The sequence below is a fragment of the Panthera uncia genome, assembly GCF_023721935.1.
Source record: "Panthera uncia isolate 11264 chromosome A3 unlocalized genomic scaffold, Puncia_PCG_1.0 HiC_scaffold_11, whole genome shotgun sequence".
Classification (NCBI taxonomy): Eukaryota; Metazoa; Chordata; class Mammalia; order Carnivora; family Felidae; genus Panthera; species Panthera uncia.
The window spans coordinates 4,414,933-4,431,564 of NW_026057578.1; the positions used below are offsets into that span (position 1 = coordinate 4,414,933).

General features: G+C 54.7%; 1 protein-coding gene across 5 annotated transcripts in view; it reads right to left on the reverse strand.

Moving 5' to 3' along the window:
• The window catches only part of GNAS (GNAS complex locus), a 54,822-nt gene that overhangs the window by 18,757 nt on the left and 19,433 nt on the right, over positions 1-16,632 (reverse strand). Inside the window, exon 1 of one of the 5 annotated variants that reach the window (XM_049650552.1) lies at positions 2,404-2,424. The exons of the other annotated variants lie outside the window; for them this stretch is intronic. The gene's annotated coding sequence lies outside the window, so the exon portion shown is untranslated. Of the gene's footprint in view, positions 1-2,403; positions 2,425-16,632 lie in introns of those variants that run through there. 5 annotated transcript variants of the gene reach the window in all.

Sequence of the window (16,632 nt, forward strand, 5' to 3'; positions counted from 1 at the left end):
CACGCGGGGCCGGGAGGGCCGGGGCAGCGCCGGGCGGGCGGGCCGGGCGCGGGCTCGGCTCCTCGGGGAGGAGCGCGCGGGGCGGACTACGGGGCGCGGGCCGCGGAGCGCGCGGGGAGGGTGGTGGCGGTCGGACCGAGGGGAGCGCGTCGCTCCCCGCCCCTCGAGCCGAGGCCGAGGGGGCTGATGGCCGCCGCCGGGCCGAGGCGGACCAGAGCAGGAGCTGCGGGAGCTGCTGCCGCCGCTGCCGCCGCCGCCGCTCTTATTGCCTCGGCCCGGGCCCGCCGCCGCCCCGACCCAAAGCTTTGCAGCGGGCGGGGGGAGGCGGGGGGAGGAGGAGGAGGCGGCGGCGGCGAGGGGGGTGGAAGGAGGAGGAGGAGGAGGAGGAGGAGGAGGGATGAGGAGCAGCCGCGGCAGCGGCCGCGGCGGCGGGGAGGGCGGGAGCTGGCGGAGGGAGGCGTACCCCCCCCCACTCCCCGGGTGCCCGGGAAGGGGGGTCCCTCCGCCCGCGCCCGGCCCGGGACGGGCCGGGGAGCCGCCCCCCCGCCCCCCTCCCTGGCTCGGGCCCCCGGGAGGGCCCGGCCACGGGAAAGGGGGGGGGGGAGAGGGGGCGGCCCCGAGCCAGTGACGACCCCTCGCACGACGCCAACGCTCCACCCCCCGGGCCGCGTAGCCCTTGCGGCCCCCAAGGCCGAGCCCCCCCCCACCCCCCCTCCTCCCGCGGGCGCCGCCGAGGGGCCGGGGTGGGCGGAAGGGGAGGGAGCGCCAGCCCGAGCCCGGACTTCGGAAAATTTTCGAAAAGAGAGAGAGAGAGAGAGAGAGAGAGAGACACAGAGAGAACCAGAGAGCAGGGAGTGTGGAAAAAGCGAGGCGAGCACGAACCAAAGGACAGAGCAACCGAAAAGGAAAATGTGTCCAAACACACACACACAAATACTGAATAAAAATCCACACTACACAGCGATGGTGGTTTCTGGTGGGGGCGGCGGGGGGCGGGGGGCGGGGGTCTGACTAGATGAGCCGCTCGTCGCGCCCCCGGCGCCGGGCGCCACTGCCCGGGCCGAAGGCACCGCTGGCCCCCGAGCGCCCGCGGCCTCTGCGCTTGGCGCGGCCGCCCAAGTAGGAGAAGAAGGCGCAGCCCAGGAACACTCGGAAGCAGCAGGTCGCGCCGAACACGAAGCCGCAGCCGCGGCCCTGCTCCGTGCGCTTCTGCAGCAGGAAGTTGAGCACCCACGAGGGGCTGCGCACCGAGAAGACCAGGAAGACCACGAGCGGCAGGTGGGCGCTCAGCGCGCCGGCCTTCAGCGGCCCGGGCCGCCACACGACGCCCCCCACGCGCGGCGCCGTGTAGTAGGCGTCGTCCTCGTCGCCCGAGTCCGTGTCCCACGCGGCCCAGGCCCTACTCGTGCCCCCGCCGCCGGCGCCCTCGCCGACCCCGCCGGCGCCCTCCGCGGCGCCCTCGTCGGCGGCGGCGGCGGCGGCAGCGGCGGCGGCCTCCGGGCCTCGGGCCTCCTCCCGGGCTTCGGGCGCCGTCTTCTTCTTCTTCTTCTGCATCTTCTCCAGCTTCTTCCTCTCCTTCTCCTTCTTCTTCTCCTCTTTTCTTCGCTGCTCCAGCAGCTTCTTCTCCATCTTCCTGCGCTCCTTTTCGGTCAGGAACTTCTCGGGGGGCGCCTCCCGCGCCGCGCTCTTCGGGGTCCTCTCGGAGTCCCCGCTCTTCCGTGGCGCGAGCGGCTCTCTCGGCTCGGCCAGCGCCGCAGCCGCCGCCGCAGCTTCGGCAGCCACCTCGGCCGCAGCCGCCGCCGTCTTCTTCTCGCTCTCCGCCGCTCGGGCTTTGATCTTCATGGCCATCTTCAGCATGGTGGCTCGGCCACCTCGGGGTGCCGGGCTCTCGCCTGGCCCGGGCGCCCTGCTTGCCCCCGGCCTCGGCCTGGCCGGACCCCGTGCGCCCCGTGTCGGGGGGGAGTCGGCTGCGATCCCCGCCGCTGCGCTGCCCCCGGGGCCGCGGAGCGCGGCTGGCCCGGGCTTCGGGCTGCTGGGCGGGCTGCCTAAGAGTTAGCGCCAAAAAGGATGAGCAAACGAAAAAAAGGGGTGAGAACAAACCAAAAAGCACCCAACAACAGCGAGAAACCAAAAAGCACCGAGAAATGTCAAACAACTCAAAAAAGAAAAGTGCAGAGGCGCGATGGCACGAGTTTGCTGTTACCCTCAGGCGCTCCTCGGTTTGGCTCTTGGGCACGCCAATGGAGAGGAGAAAAGAGAAAAGAGAGAATTGGGGGGTGCCCGGCAGGCGCGGGGCAGGGCGGCGGCGCCGGGGCGCCCCTGCCCCGTCCCGGCCCCGGCGGCTCTTGCCCCGCGCCGGGCTACTCGCACTTCCGCGGGAGGCCACGGTGCACCCGGACTTACATGTGAGTGAGAGGCACTCACACGCAAGGCAGTGCCTGCCTGCCTGCCTGCCTGCCTGCCTGCCGGCCGGCCGCCCGCCGCCGCCCTGCGCCGGGACAGGGGTTCGCTCCAGCCGGCGCCGCAGCCCCGAGCCGGAGAGCCAGCGAGCGAGCGGGCGAGCGAGTGAGTGAGCGAGCGGGCGGGCGGGCGAGTGCCGCGCCGGGCCAGCCACCTGACGCAGCCCGCTCCGCGGTGCCGACGCGACTGAGTGTCCCCGCCGAAGACCGGCGCTCCTAACCAGCCCGATGACGCCCCAGCCTCTTCAGAGGACGGACCCACAGCGGCGGCCCCTATAAAGCGAAGGGGAAGCCGAAAAATCGGCCCGCCGGGGACGCACCCAAACGGGCCGCCGCGCACCCAGGGGGTGCGGGCCACCGTGCGGGTGGTGCGGGTGTGGGCGGGGGGCGCAGGGGGCGCGGCGGCGCGGGGCGCGGGGCCGCCCAAGGCGGTGGGCGCCGGACCCCGCCTCCCAGACCTGCCTCCCAATTTTCGGTGAGTGGTGTAGCCCTGGGCGGCGTACAAAGTGTGCGACGGCGGCGCTTACCCCTGTTGCGCGCCTCCTTACCTCCAGTTTCCCGGTTAGCGCGCGCGGGGACCGCCACCCCACCCCTCCCTTCCCCGGCGGCGCGTGCCCGTGGAAGCTAGGTGTCGGCAAGACTAATTAATCGCGACGCCTGGAAAGGGTTTCGCTCTTGCGGTGAGAGGCGCTGTGCGAGCGCAAAGCCAGCCCTACCGCCAAGGAGCAGGAGGCGGGCGGCGCGCCGGCGACGCGCGCGCGAGAGCCGAGCGGCGGTGGCCGGAGGCCGCAGAGTTGGTGCGCGGCGGCGGCGGCGTCCTCCCAGGCCGGAGGGGTGGAGGGCCGAGGGGTGTCCTGGAGGCCCGCGGCCCGGCCCGGACACTGCGGGGGAGCCCCTGCAACAGACGGAGAAGTAGTTTATTGACCACGAATTTGTTGGAAAACTTTCAAGTGTCCCCACCCCAGGACGTGGTAGGAGCGCAGTGGGGTTCAGGGCAGCGACGCTAAAGTTCCTCAGAGCCGTCGCTCACTTTTTTTCCTGGGACCCTGGATGAGTCACTTGCTGCCACACGGGTGTCTGCTTGGGTACAGTTCATTCTTTCATTCATTCATTCATTCATTCATCCATTCAACAGGTGGTCGGGCCATGTGGCCCACCTGGTGCCCAGGTGATAAGGCTAATAAGACTCGGTGACTGCCCTGGGTGCGTGGCTGGCCTACCTGCCAGGAAACCCAGACGGGCAAAGTGGTCAGGAAACTCTCTCCCTTACTTTTGGCCTTATCTGACTTTCTCAACAGTCAGGAAAGCGTGGGGTGCCTCGGGAAAAAGGAAGGAAGGAAGCCCACCTGTAAACGGGAAGCACGCTTACCATACCTAGGGGTACCGGGAGGGGTGGGGGCTGTGGATCCTTCCAGAGGCCTTGAGTACACTGTCTGTAACATTCTAAGTTTTCTTTGAAAGCAGAAGGACACTGTTAACCATTCAACTGAACCACTGAAATCCCCCTTTGCCAAAAAGTAAGAAGAGGTGGAGAGAAGGAGAGGTTACCTATTATTTCTCTTGGCCCCGTCAGGTAACACCTCTATCCCTGCTCTACAAGGCCCCCCCCCCTTTTTTTTTTATGGCTCTGAAAGACAACAGAGGGCAACGCAAAGTCGCTAAAGACCCTGGGCACGAAGAACAGGAAGCAAAAGCCGCTCCGAACCCTCATAACCTGCAGCTGCTAGGCCTCCGAGGGCCTCCAACCTTCTCCAACCTCCTCGAACTGCTGAGCGCGCCTTCCCACCGCACACGCACGCAGAGGGAGCCACCTCTCCCATCACACTTCCGGCTGCGGCCTGGCCTCCCTTCCACCCCCAAAATGCACCTTCTTTTGAAAAGAGCTCCAAAGAGATATGTTGGATGTTAATGCTTTTCCCCTAAACCCAAGTGGATGAAGATGTTAAAGGGATAGACCCAAATGCGCCTGGAGGCCACTTGGACGGGAAGGCCTCACGGGCAAGGATTCCGCGGCTTTTTGAAGGGGTCACGGCTCACTCACAATCATTCACCGACTAGCCCCGAAACGACTGGTTATCTTCCCCTATTCAATAAAAACTTCTTGATTGAATTCGACGAACTGATCGTCATTTTTGAAAACTGGCAAAGACGGATAAGGAGAAGGAACAGGCCAGAAGTTTCTGTTACGCTCCATTTGTTCAAAAGCATCTTCCTTCCTGCTTCTAATGTGGCAAAACACAAATACACTGTATTTAAGAGGAACAAGCTAAAGGGTGACCAATACAGACGGCCTCCATACTTATGCCAGTAGCTACACATCACTGGGGTGACTCTACTGCTGAGTCTCCTTATTTGGAAATCCTGGAGCTGGGTTACCGTCTCCCCCCTTCTCGATAAACATCACACCTGAACTCTGAAAGGGGTGAAGCTGTCCCATGTCACACACAGACACATATTCCAGGCAAAGGCACAATGGGGGCTATTGTCCCGGAAACGTATCCAGCAAGGTCAGGGCTTCACTCATTTCGACTTCTAACCCAGCAGGCCACCCTCCAGGGGCTTTTGTTTTGTTTCGGCGTAGGCTTCACCTATATGGCGTTGTGGCCGCTGGCGGACGCACAAGGCATCTACTTTGTAAATAAATGACAGCAGGTGGAATCAAGGGTTTACAGGTAAGCAAATGGCACCGAGTGCCCTGAAACACAAGCTCGTTGTGGTCTGTCCGGCTTTCTGTTTTCACCCAACACAAACGGAAAGACGAGATTTTACTTAATTGGTGTGGTGAGCTGACACCGGCTATAGTTTTCCGTCTCGCATTTGACCTACCTCTGGCCTTAAAAGTTTTAATTTTTAAAAAGGGCTTTCACATTTGGAGGCCACCATGCGTGACCTTTTCATATGAATTAGTAATTTATTCTAATAGGTCGTTGCCATTTTAAGGACCTGGTTTACGCTTTGAAAGTACAAGCGATCCATTAGCATAATTCTTGGAACAGCTCAGACTAGAGTTTTGTTTTGTTTTGTTTTGTTTTGTTTTGTTTTGTTTAATGGAGGGGGCCTCTCGTTTGGCTCAGGGAGAGATGGAGGTCGTGGAAACTTCAGGCTCCAGAGAGGAGCAAAGGGCCAGAATGTCCCGGGCATCAAACGTCCAGGGAGGGCACAGGTCCCTGGCTCAGGTGACCTGCTTCCTTCCAAAGCCAGCAAATTGGGATGACGCACCCTTAACCTAAAACACGAGGTCTCCTAATGATACAACTGGGTGAGACAGATGCTGTCACATGCTACCCAGAGCGACGGCCTAGCGACGGGTCCTTCCAGCGCCACATTTGACGGCGAATTCACGTGTCCGAGTTTGAGTTTTGTGGTCTTGTAAGCTTCGTATTTACGGATGGATGTGTTCCTTGGCTCTTTTACATTTTCCTGTCTGAGCAAGAATGCCTTGTCTGCTTTTATACTCACTATAGCTCGGAATCGTGAAAATATTGTTACACTTAATGATGTAATTCAGTTTTTGGACAAGGGTGTTCTTGGCCTTTCATCAGCTGGGGTCATGGAAAGAGCCCAGAGAAAATATAATAATATTTTAATAGCCTAGGAAACAATAAATAGGTTTCCACTGAAACAGAAACCTCAGCTAGAAGATTTTAATAGCATTTAATGCCTCCGCACAGTGTTTTCGGTCTTTAAGGCACCTTCTGCGCTTTATTTAAGTAGGATGAAATTGTTGCAAATGGATGTGACGTGAAGCCTGTGCCGTACAGATGATGAACGTGCCACACAAGAGCCAGGGAATCCCTGCGAAAGAGGTTCTATCGCTTATGGCCACAGAGTCCTTAAAATCTAACCTAGCGATGACCCAGGGCATTTTTTCTTGTCATATTCCCTAGTTAGTGACTTCAATCACAGTGTACTTCTCAACTTGCGTTCTAGATGACACATGATGTTCAAGTTAGTAAAACTTCATCTCAGAAGATTCGAAGTCAAAGAATTAACTACCTGCCACATGAACTTTCCCGCTTTCGTTTCCGTTGACTAATTCCAAAACAATCTGTTGCAAATTTAAAACACAGCTAATCCAAACGGACTGTGGGGAGCACCCTGGCCAAAGCGTTTGGACCCAGTTCCTCGAGCCAGTGCGTTAAGACGCCATTCAAGCATCTGTGGTAGACCACGGTGCACAACTGTGAAGGCACCTGGGATTTTCTGCACCTTCATGGAACTTTTTGGACTCTGATGAGTGGGCCCCATTTATGAGGGGAGCTTTCTGGTCTCCACGGATGCCCAGTCGCCAAGGCTGTTAGTGCCTTCCTCCCAACATCCCCAAGAGTCCCAGAGTGGTTGGGAGTAGACTTTTAACAAAGTCACCACCGACCTTAAAAGGCCCTAACCCTAACCTCAAAAGGAGACTATAGGCTTTACTCTGTTCCTTTCATTTTATTTTTTTAAGTTTATTTATTTTGAGAGAGAGAGAGAGAGAGAGAGAGAGAGATATCAAGCATGAGCAAGGGAGAGGCAGAGAGTGAGCCACGGAGCACCACATGGGACTTGATCCCGCGAACTGCGAGATATGGCCTGAGCTGAAATCAGAGGACCCCTGCCCCTCTGTTCCTTTTAAAACTTAAATCTAGGGGGCGCCTGGGTGGCTCAGTCGGTTAAGCGCCAGACTTCAGCTCAGGTCATGATCTCACTGTTGGTGGATTCAAGCCCTGCGTCGGGCTCTGTGCTGACAGCTCTGAGCCTGGAGCCTGCTTCGGACTCTGTGTCTCCCTCTTTCTCTGCCCCTCCCCCACTCGTGCTCGCGCTCTCTCTCTCTCTCTCTCTCTCTCAAAAATAAATAAACATTAAAAAAATTTTAAACTTATATCTAAATACAATGATACCCATGGTAGCCTTGACTGAAGATTCTAGATGGACACGCTTTGGACTTGGGGCACAATGACATCAAACAGAGACCCATGGATCCACTGACTGGAGTTTGTAATTGGGTTAAAAAAAAAAAAAAAAAAAAAGAGCTGTACAAGCGTTAACTGCTTGAGAGCAGGAAGATTAATTCCCCTAAACATAAAATATTTTTAACTCCCCGTGGGGGGAAATTTTTTCTTGAGGGCCAAGGTAATGGCAAAGCCTGTGGCTTAGAGCTTTTGCGTTGGCCATGAGGATGGAGACTCATCCAGGATGGGGAGTGATGGAAGGAGGGCCAGCTAACTTCTGTTTTCATTTTCGAGGTGCCTTATTTAAGTGACATTTTGATCCAACATCCTACTAAACAAGTATCAACAGGAAGAAACAAAAAGCCAGTCGGCCCAATCAATAGAGTGGCATCCTAATAAGACCTCCTCAGATACAAAGAAGCCCTTTAATTGCTCTGATTTTAAAGATTTTAGGTTTTTGCCATCACGTTCAATTCTTCAAATTTAGCCCCCTGTAATCAAGAGTTTAGACAGTCAAACGCTCTGGCTTCACCGGGTAATAAATTTCCTTTCATTAAATGCTGCTTTGGCTTTACCTACGTACCAACGCAATGACTTCGAGATACAAGTTTTACATCTCGGGTGTTACTTGATCGACCTACCAACGGAACGTTGGCGACCCCTTTCAAACAGCCTTGCAACTACCGACCAGCCTGTGTTTCAGATGCCCGAGGTTCCGGCCAGGCCTGGGCGCTGGCCTTCCCCGCTGGAACCCCTCCCGAGGCTCACTTCTACCTGCTGTTGGTAAACCCTGAATTAAGCAATTAATGGGACATAATTAGTCACGTGTCTCCTTCATCTAGGAATGGGTCTACCTTTTCATCTTCTTGTGTTTGCCCACACACGTTGAGACTGAATTAGAAAAAATGTGTAATTATACTTCAGGTCCACCTATCTGCCCGGGTTTTTATTTTGAGGGGGCACAAACAGCCTAGCTCCCAGACGGGGAAGGCGGCCTTCTGCTCCGCACTGAGGCTCCAAGCAAGCCCCAGCTCTCCTCCCGGCCGCCCCCCTCCCCTTCCCCCCAATCTTCATTCAGCCACCATTTGGTGAGATGCCCAGGCTGCACCCCCCCCCGACACCCTCCCTCGGGTGCTGGGGTCTGCAGGGGTGCACCGCACCCTGCCGGCCTGGCGGGAGCCCGCTCAACAGCAGCACAGCCCTATTGGCACGGTGGCTTCCCCGGGTCTTTGCCAACCACTGCAAGTTAGGAGGAGAAAACCATTTGGCCAAAGCATCGGCCATTTGCCCCCGGTCTGGGGATCAGATGAAAAGGAGAGGCTTCCACGAGCTCCAGACCTCAGTTCTACCCGCAGCCGCGTCTCGGGGGTCTCTGCACGCCGCCCGGGCTGTGAAAGCTGCTGGGCAGCTTTCTTGAACATTCCTGCCTCTCCGTTGCCTGAGTCCCTACTACCTTCTCAGATTACGGGCCCCTTTTGTGCTAATTACACTGAAAAAATTGAAAGAATGTCGCTGACTTTACAAAGAACACAAAGCAGGATTGCCTTGAAACCTAAATATAGCCGATTTCTTTCAGGAGGCACACAACTCGGCTTTCACGACTTGTACCGCGTGGATTAATCGCAGATGGCCGGTTCATTTATAAGACCCAGGTGACAGAAGGGCCCAGCGATCGGGAGGACAAACTGCTTTGGGGGTCCATTTACATAAAATGAGAAGATCGGATTATTGATGAACCCCCCCCCCACGCCCCCCCACACACACTTCCTTAATTGTAAATTATGACTTGCCAACGATGGCAGGCTAATGGAAGCGACCGCGGAAAGAAAGGAAGTTGGCCACCTGGAGAAAGCAATACCTGTACTATGCAGGTAAAGGCATCGATGAAATGAAGGTCTAACTTCTCCCCCCTCCCCACCCCGGGGGAAGGCGGTGGCTGTAGCACAGCGAGAGGATGCGGGTTGCACTGCCCCTGTTCTCCCCTATGTGGGAAGCGTCTTGTACAAGCCAGCATTGGGAAGGACGAGCTATCCTGCAAAGCCAAGGGAGCTGTGGGTTAGAACCACCCCCCCCCCCCCCCCCCCCCCGCCGCTCTGAAATCCCCTAAGGGTTAATAGGTGAACAGTAGCAGCTTGGAATGATTTATTTTTCTAAGGAACATTAAATACTGAATTGCTCAGGCTGAAATAATGCCACAGCTGTGCCCCGCAGGGCTGGATTTTGGACACCGGCTCGAGTGACAGGTGTACTTAATGAATGCCCAGCTTGGCTCAAGTGGTGCCCCACTCAGATTTTCCCCACCGATTAATTGGTAGGGGACTCTGGAGCCAGCCAGGAAAGTGCCTTTCGCCACAGACACAGAAGACCATGTGTGCTCAGCCATCAACAAAAACGCCAGCCTCGGGGTGGGGGGGGGGGGGGGGGGGGGCGCGCGGAAAATGGAGGCATCGCTCCCTGAACATAAAACAAGGAGATCCAGACCCTGCGAGGTGGGGGAAAGACAAGGTGGGAGCCGAGAGAACTGATCAGGACCAAACCCTTCCAGGTTTTCAAGCAAACAGGTCTGTCCTATAACCGCCTCTTGGAGGGTTTTAGCAACCGAAGCGAGCCCGGGATTCTAGGAGACGTGTCACCAAAATTGGTATTATTAGAGGAAGTGGCGAAGTGGCACCAAGCTAGAAACATGGAGTCTAATCTGCAACATACTAATTATACCTATTTTTACCCCAGGGTTGCAGTGACCTAACGCCAAGAAATGAAATCTCTAGAAAACTAGCCCTTCACGTGTACGAGGCGCAAACACCTTGGGGGTGGGGGCCGCGGGGCACCGGCTCCACGGAGTCCGGGGGTCCCCTCTGGGGTGAGAAGTCAGCGGTCACCTGCGAAGGCAGCGGATTTTCATGGGAACTTGGCAGCAGTGGAGGAAGCCAAGTAAGGCTCTAGACCAAACCTTGGGCGTTCTGGGCTGATGTCAGCATGCTGGTCAGAGGGCCACTCTGGAATGTCAGTCTGGCCTGGGCACAGTTGACGACTCCCACAGGGCGTCCCGGTCTACAGAGGGAAGGAAGGCGGCCAGGATTTTTGTCGAGCCGACATGGATCCTTCACAAGGCTTTCCTTGGTCCGTCCCCCGTGTGCACTGGGCCCCTGTCTCTTGGCAATAGGGGCTGACGGTAGGGGACCAGATGCTGCCACTTTGGAGACTGGTTCTAGTAACGCTGCTTCTAAGAAGATGGTGGAAGGTGTCGACCGGCTGAAAGCAGCGTCAGGCTTTTCTGCTTCCTACCCTTAACAGGTAATCTCTGCCTCGTGAGCACCAGGATTTCCTTCATCATCGGCTCCCCAGAGCTGGATCCCACAGAGCAGAGCCGTGAAAGAACCTTTCCAAGGAAGCTGATATAAAACTTAGTTGGGACCCGAAGACCTCTAATCCGCAAGTTAAATGGACACTTCGTTTACTCACAGCCACTAAAAGCATCCCCAAGTCTAGGAAAACCTAACTGACCCCCAATTCCTACTATGATGTTATTAACCCAGTGCCTCAGGGGGGCGCCCCAGAGCAGGGTAACTGAAAATCATTCTCAGCCTTAAAAGAGAGTCTCTTAGATGGTTTGCTATTAATTAGGTCAGTAAGCACTCTAAACACATCATTTCAATGAGCTGGCTGAATGCAAAATGTGGGAAAACCAAATTGTTGACTAACTGACGTGATCCCCAAGGACACTTCATGTTGGAATCTTAGATATAAAATACGTGTGTATTCCATTTCCCTTACACGTTCTTAAATGTGTTAAATAAACGTGTTTTCCTCAACCTGGCGTAATGTCACCACATTATCTGCGAGATTTACTGACGGTACAGAAAGCAGAGAGGGGACTCGGTAAAAAGAAAGAGGTAAAAGGACCGAAGGAGGGAAGCCTGCCGCAAAAAATCTCGTCTCTAAAATGGATGCCAAAGGCAGGAGATTTGGGGAGAAAAAAACACGCGTCGCTTCTAAAACGTGTAAAGCCAAACAGCACGTCTTGCAAATGAAAAATTTTTTAAAAGCTATAGCGGCACGCAAACCCCAGGGAAACAAACGAGAAAAATCACTCTCATTTATCGTAATTGAACCCTTGCTTAACCTTCCTTCCAATACCTGGTAATTCTGTGAAATCACCCAGCTGTCACTCTCTTCCTTTCAGAAACGTGACATTGATTTGTCCGGCAAACACCCATTATTAGAATTCTGAGGTCTGCCTAATGGGGCTACTAATAAATCTAAGTCATCAATTTTTGACCTTTTTCTCCTGAAATTCTCGGTATGTGGTAAACTGCTGAAAACACATTTTCAAGGTTCTGTAACTCTGACATAAAAATAAAGGATCAAGGCTGGGTGGTTCTGGGGGTTTGAGCACATCTGGGCTCTGTCCTGCGCGCACCCCGGAGGGAAAGGAAGAAAGATGGGTTAGAGACAGTATCTGGGGGTAATAGCAATGCTCCGCTCTGGGCTGAGCTGTCTGCAAATAGAAATGAAATCCACAAGGCTGCAGCACACAAGGGAGGTGTGACAAGGCAGCCGGTACCCTTCCCCTGCCTCTCCTCATCCCCTTCCTCCTCCACCTGCCTGGCTGTTTACCGCGTTGAAAGATCCGGGGGGAAAAAAAAACAACGTAGCCTGGAGAGTCTAAATTTGCTATCCACAGGAGAAAGAAAGAAAAGGAGAGAAGATTGATGATCCTGTTCTAGTTTGGGGGACCGTGAGATAAAAGGAGGGGGGGGGTGTCAGCTTTTTTGAGAAACTGAATCATGGACATTTTTTTCTTTTTCCATAAAAGCTACATTTCTCATCCTTATTATTTTTTTTTTCCTGGTGCGACTGAGCTGGTTGTAACCTAAGGCAAAACAAGGGCAGGCGTGACTTCAGCTTCCTCTAAATTCTAAGATGGCTGCAGGCACCAGACAAATCTTGACCTCGGTGATGATGGTGCCGAGAGCCAAGTCATAAAGATGTCCCTTGCCCCAGCCTGCCTCCCCGAGCCGGGCTGTAAGGACCGGCTTGCCACTGCACCCCCAGCGTCCCTCTGCAGACTTCAGATGGCCACGGCAGAGAAAGCAGGACCCTCCAACACCTTGTTCATGCCCTGTCTTCCTCCTCCCTCAGAGCGCAGCCTCGCTTCTACGGTCTCTTCCCTCTGGTTCCAAAAAATAAGTTGATCTACGGCATTTGGGCTGTGCTGGGGTGAAGTCAGGGTAGGTGGTTGGATGAGCTGTTCCCCTGAAATATTCAGGCAAACTGGCTGTCTGTAGACGAAACAGATGCCTTTTCACAATTCCATTTTTGACCAAATCCATTGGACGCTTCAGCGTGAAGAAGACAAAAACTCAAGTCAAGAAGGTCACCAGAAGAGACATTTGGGGGCAATAAGAAGTCATAGGATGGTGGAAGGCGTTCCATTTTCCTAGCAATGAAAATCCGAGTTTTCAGATTGTGGTGAGTGACTCAGAATTTGCCAGAACAAAGCCATAGCAGAAAGAATGGATGTTTTTAAGGCTTACATTGTTCCTGTTTATTTGGTGTTGCTGTTGCCAGAAAGTGGCTCGAGCCCTCCTTTTTAGCACTGTATAAAATGTAAATGGTCTAAATCAAGAAGCCATCTAATCCCAACCAATATTAATTCTGACGTGAAAAACGAGACCAATTCTGCAGATAGGATTATGACCACCATGGCTTGACATTAACCGATCACTTCACTGTGTTTCTCAAAAGAATGGGATGTTTTCCTTTTCCGAAGGGCCCATTTCTTTCAAAGAGGGGATGAAATCCTCACTCTGTCCCTCTTCTGACGTTGGAAAGGCACAGTCTCCTACAGTGGGCTAGCCTGGACCGCCCCCCCCCTCCCCACTCTGCCAGCTTCTGTACCTTATCTGTTTTCTTTTTCTCCTTCAAGCTATAAAATAAAATGTCAAACTACCCCAAGGTTTGTAAGTCAAGATGCTGTCCTGGAATGTTTCTCCTTGCTGACGAAACTGCCGGCTCCTAATATTATTTTCCAAGCAAAAAAGGGAGGGGAATGGGTTTAAGCATATTTTTCTAACGTTCTCCCCTCAACTGGTCCATTGAAATCAGCAGGATCATGGCGCCTCCACGATCCACCTCTGCAGCGGGCAGAACCGCCGCGTGTCTAGCTAGAGCAAGGATTTGCATCTCGGCTTGGGGAGACTGCGCTTGTTCTAGGGGAAGGAGGCATCTCAGCCCAGCCTGCAGTCCTGCCTCACCATTTCCAGACCGCTGGCCCCTCCTCTTAAGAGTCTGCACATGTTGCATTTCGCTTGTTAATCCTCTTGTTAAATGCAAGAAATAAAGTGGGGTTACTTGTAAATGTCCGTAATTCATCCACCACAAAGCCCTAAGTCCGCGCTGTTTCATTATCTGCTGCCCGTTAATAATCGTCAACATTGGAAGTGTCTCCAGCAGCATGCCAGTTTTTAGTGAGGGGGATAAGGAGCCCAGAAAAATCACAAATTGTCTGGGGGACGTCACCGCAGAGGGTGCCTCCTGGGAGGGAAATAATGCCCACCGGTGTTTAATTCAAGGCCGAGGGGCGCTTTCGGCAGCGACATCACTTTGAGCAGAGACATTGTGTAATTCAGTTGCACAAAAGCAGCCTAGATGAGCAGGTTCAAATCATCTCTCCTGTTCTGTGTGATTCTGTGCTGGAGGCTCAGGAAGCTGTCTGCTCTGTACGTTGCAGGGCATGAAAGAGCCCTAAAAGGGAGGAGGGAGGTGAAAGGTGGCAGGAAATCATGCACCTTCCGGGTCTGTTTTCTCTTTCCTCTGCTCCCTTCATCCCTGGGAACCCCGCAGCTAACCTGGATGTGTTTTGCTCTTCTCTAGCCTACGTCCTCATTCACAGGAGCCGAGGCCGTATGCAGCTGAGAGAGTCTCCTTTTCACTTTTGTTTCTCTCTAAACGCTGCCAGACTCGAGTTCCAGGGCCACCTTCCGGGGGTGCAGCAACCCACTTGGGGGGGCTCCCTATGGGCTCAGTGCCTAAGGTCAGGGTGGGGATTACAGACAAGCCCAGGAGGGTGGGAGGGGGGGAAACGGGGCTCCTTCCCCGATCCTTGCCTGAGCCAAATGAAGGCCAACACCTGCTTTGCTAACTCTCTCCTCACTCCAAAACACGGCCTCTCTGCCCATCAGAGAGCATCGGCCCCCGGCCCTCCCTGCGGCGCCAAGGCCCTTGCTCGCCCATCCGAGTCACGCACCTGACTGTAAAGAAAAACATTATTTTCAACAATGGGGTGTGTGACCGCTCAAAATCCCTCCCCGGCTTTCAAAGCCGGTGGAGAAGACAGGCTCCTCGGGGTGAAAGTCACAGCTCACCCGCATGGAAGGGAAGGCAGAGGCCACCCCCCAGCAGCTTGCTGAGCTCTGTCCTGTGGGCCCTTCCTATTCACACTTCACAGCAAGGCGTGACCGGGGGGGAGGGGGGGGAGGGGGCTGGGGAGGGGCCCGGGGGCCAAGGGCAGGGGGGCGCTCCCCCTCCCGGAGCATCCATCACTGGGTGACAGGCTCTGCAGCCGGCACCTCTTCCAGAGGCCCCTTCCCTTCCCCCCGCCCCCAGCCTCCTCTGTAAAAACCAAAAACCATCTTGTTCTTTCATCATAATTAAAGTGCTGTCAGGGAAAATGGCATGGCTGATTTTTGCCGCAGTTGAAATGACCCCCTCATTTCTCTTCTCTCATTTGCTAAAGTGGTCCTTTCTCCGCCAGAAATCAGACCCTTCGGGGATGGAAATTTTAGCTGGAAGCAGAGAGTTCGAAGCAGAATCCTAACCTTGGGGGGGTGGGGGGGGAGAGAATCGATGTTTGGAGCGGCCTCTCTCTGCGGCAAGGTGCTGGCGAAGCCATCTTAACGGGCAGGACTGGCGGCCGCGGCTACCTCTGGGCTCCCATCCACGCGGGCTCCCTAATTACCAGTCATTGTCAGGGTGCACAATCCAGCCGCATTTGGAGGCTGATTCTCCCCGTTGACTTATCTAAGGGGCAGGAGGAAGCTGTTTGGGAGGAAGGTAATAGGTTCTGGATCTGGGAAGATAAAATCCAAATGCCTTTCACGCTCACAGGGAAAGCGTGACTGCGTATTTAATACCGTCCTCGGCCTGCGTGTTTGTGTTTGAAATAAAGCTGTAACTTACACGCATAATTAAATGCCCTCCTCCTCCTAGCCGAGCGCCACTGAGCCGCTGGGTGACACTCCTTGCCTGTCACGGACACTGCAGTGTTTAGGGCTCTTGCTAAAGTCCTGGCAATGGCGTCTCATGTCATTTTGTGAGAATGTCACTCTGATCCCGTCGGCCCTCACAGAACTTTCCGAAAAGAGCATTTCAGGTAGGGCACGCGTTGGCGTGTGAGAACACAAAAGAGGGCAAAGAAGAAAACAATGAGGAAGACCAGAAAAAAGGAAAAAGAAGCCAGAAAAGAGAACCCACGGCCCTGAGTAGCTTTGAGCTCTGCCGGTGGAATCCATGACATATGTTCAAATACGTGTTACGTGAGGAAATCATAATATTCATCCTAGCCTTCAACTACTTTCATTTTAAGGAAACTCGTATGTCAGGAGCTTTCAAAATGAGCTTAATTTCCTTTTCCTAAAGATCACACATCTTGGAAGGGCCCCTTTTGAGTTACACTGGGGAGCTTAACTGGCAGGCTTCCGGGTTTCTATGAGGGTATGCTAATATCTGGCAAGTCAAAATGGCAATCCAGGCCTCCCTCCGTTGAATCATTAGTTGTTAATGCATCTCTGAGTAACTGGAAGCTAAGGTGTGAAATCAACCCGAGTGTCACTAAGCACCAGTTTTCCCCGAGGCTGTAACGCAGGACAGTTGGGGGGGCTGTTGATGTCGCATCTCGGCAACAAGGCTGGTTCGGCTGCCGGTTATTGTCCTGGCCTGGCCTCCTGCCTCTTTGCTCCTCTTCCCCGCCACCCCCGACATGTTTTCTCCCCCTCCTTTTTTAAAGAAAGGAAAACAACCATATAGCACTCGAGCCTTTTATTTCCTGACTGTTCTGTGTGTCATAGCCGTGGACGCTAGAGGAAAAAACACGGGCTTGTTCTTATCGATCTGAGCTGAAATGAGTCAGGCACCTGAAGGCTTCGATCTGGACCTGACTGCCACTCAGATGCCCCCTGCCCCGCGTGCACCCTCCCCCCCAGCTGCCAAGCGGAAACCAGTAAGGTCGCGTGGTTGTACCT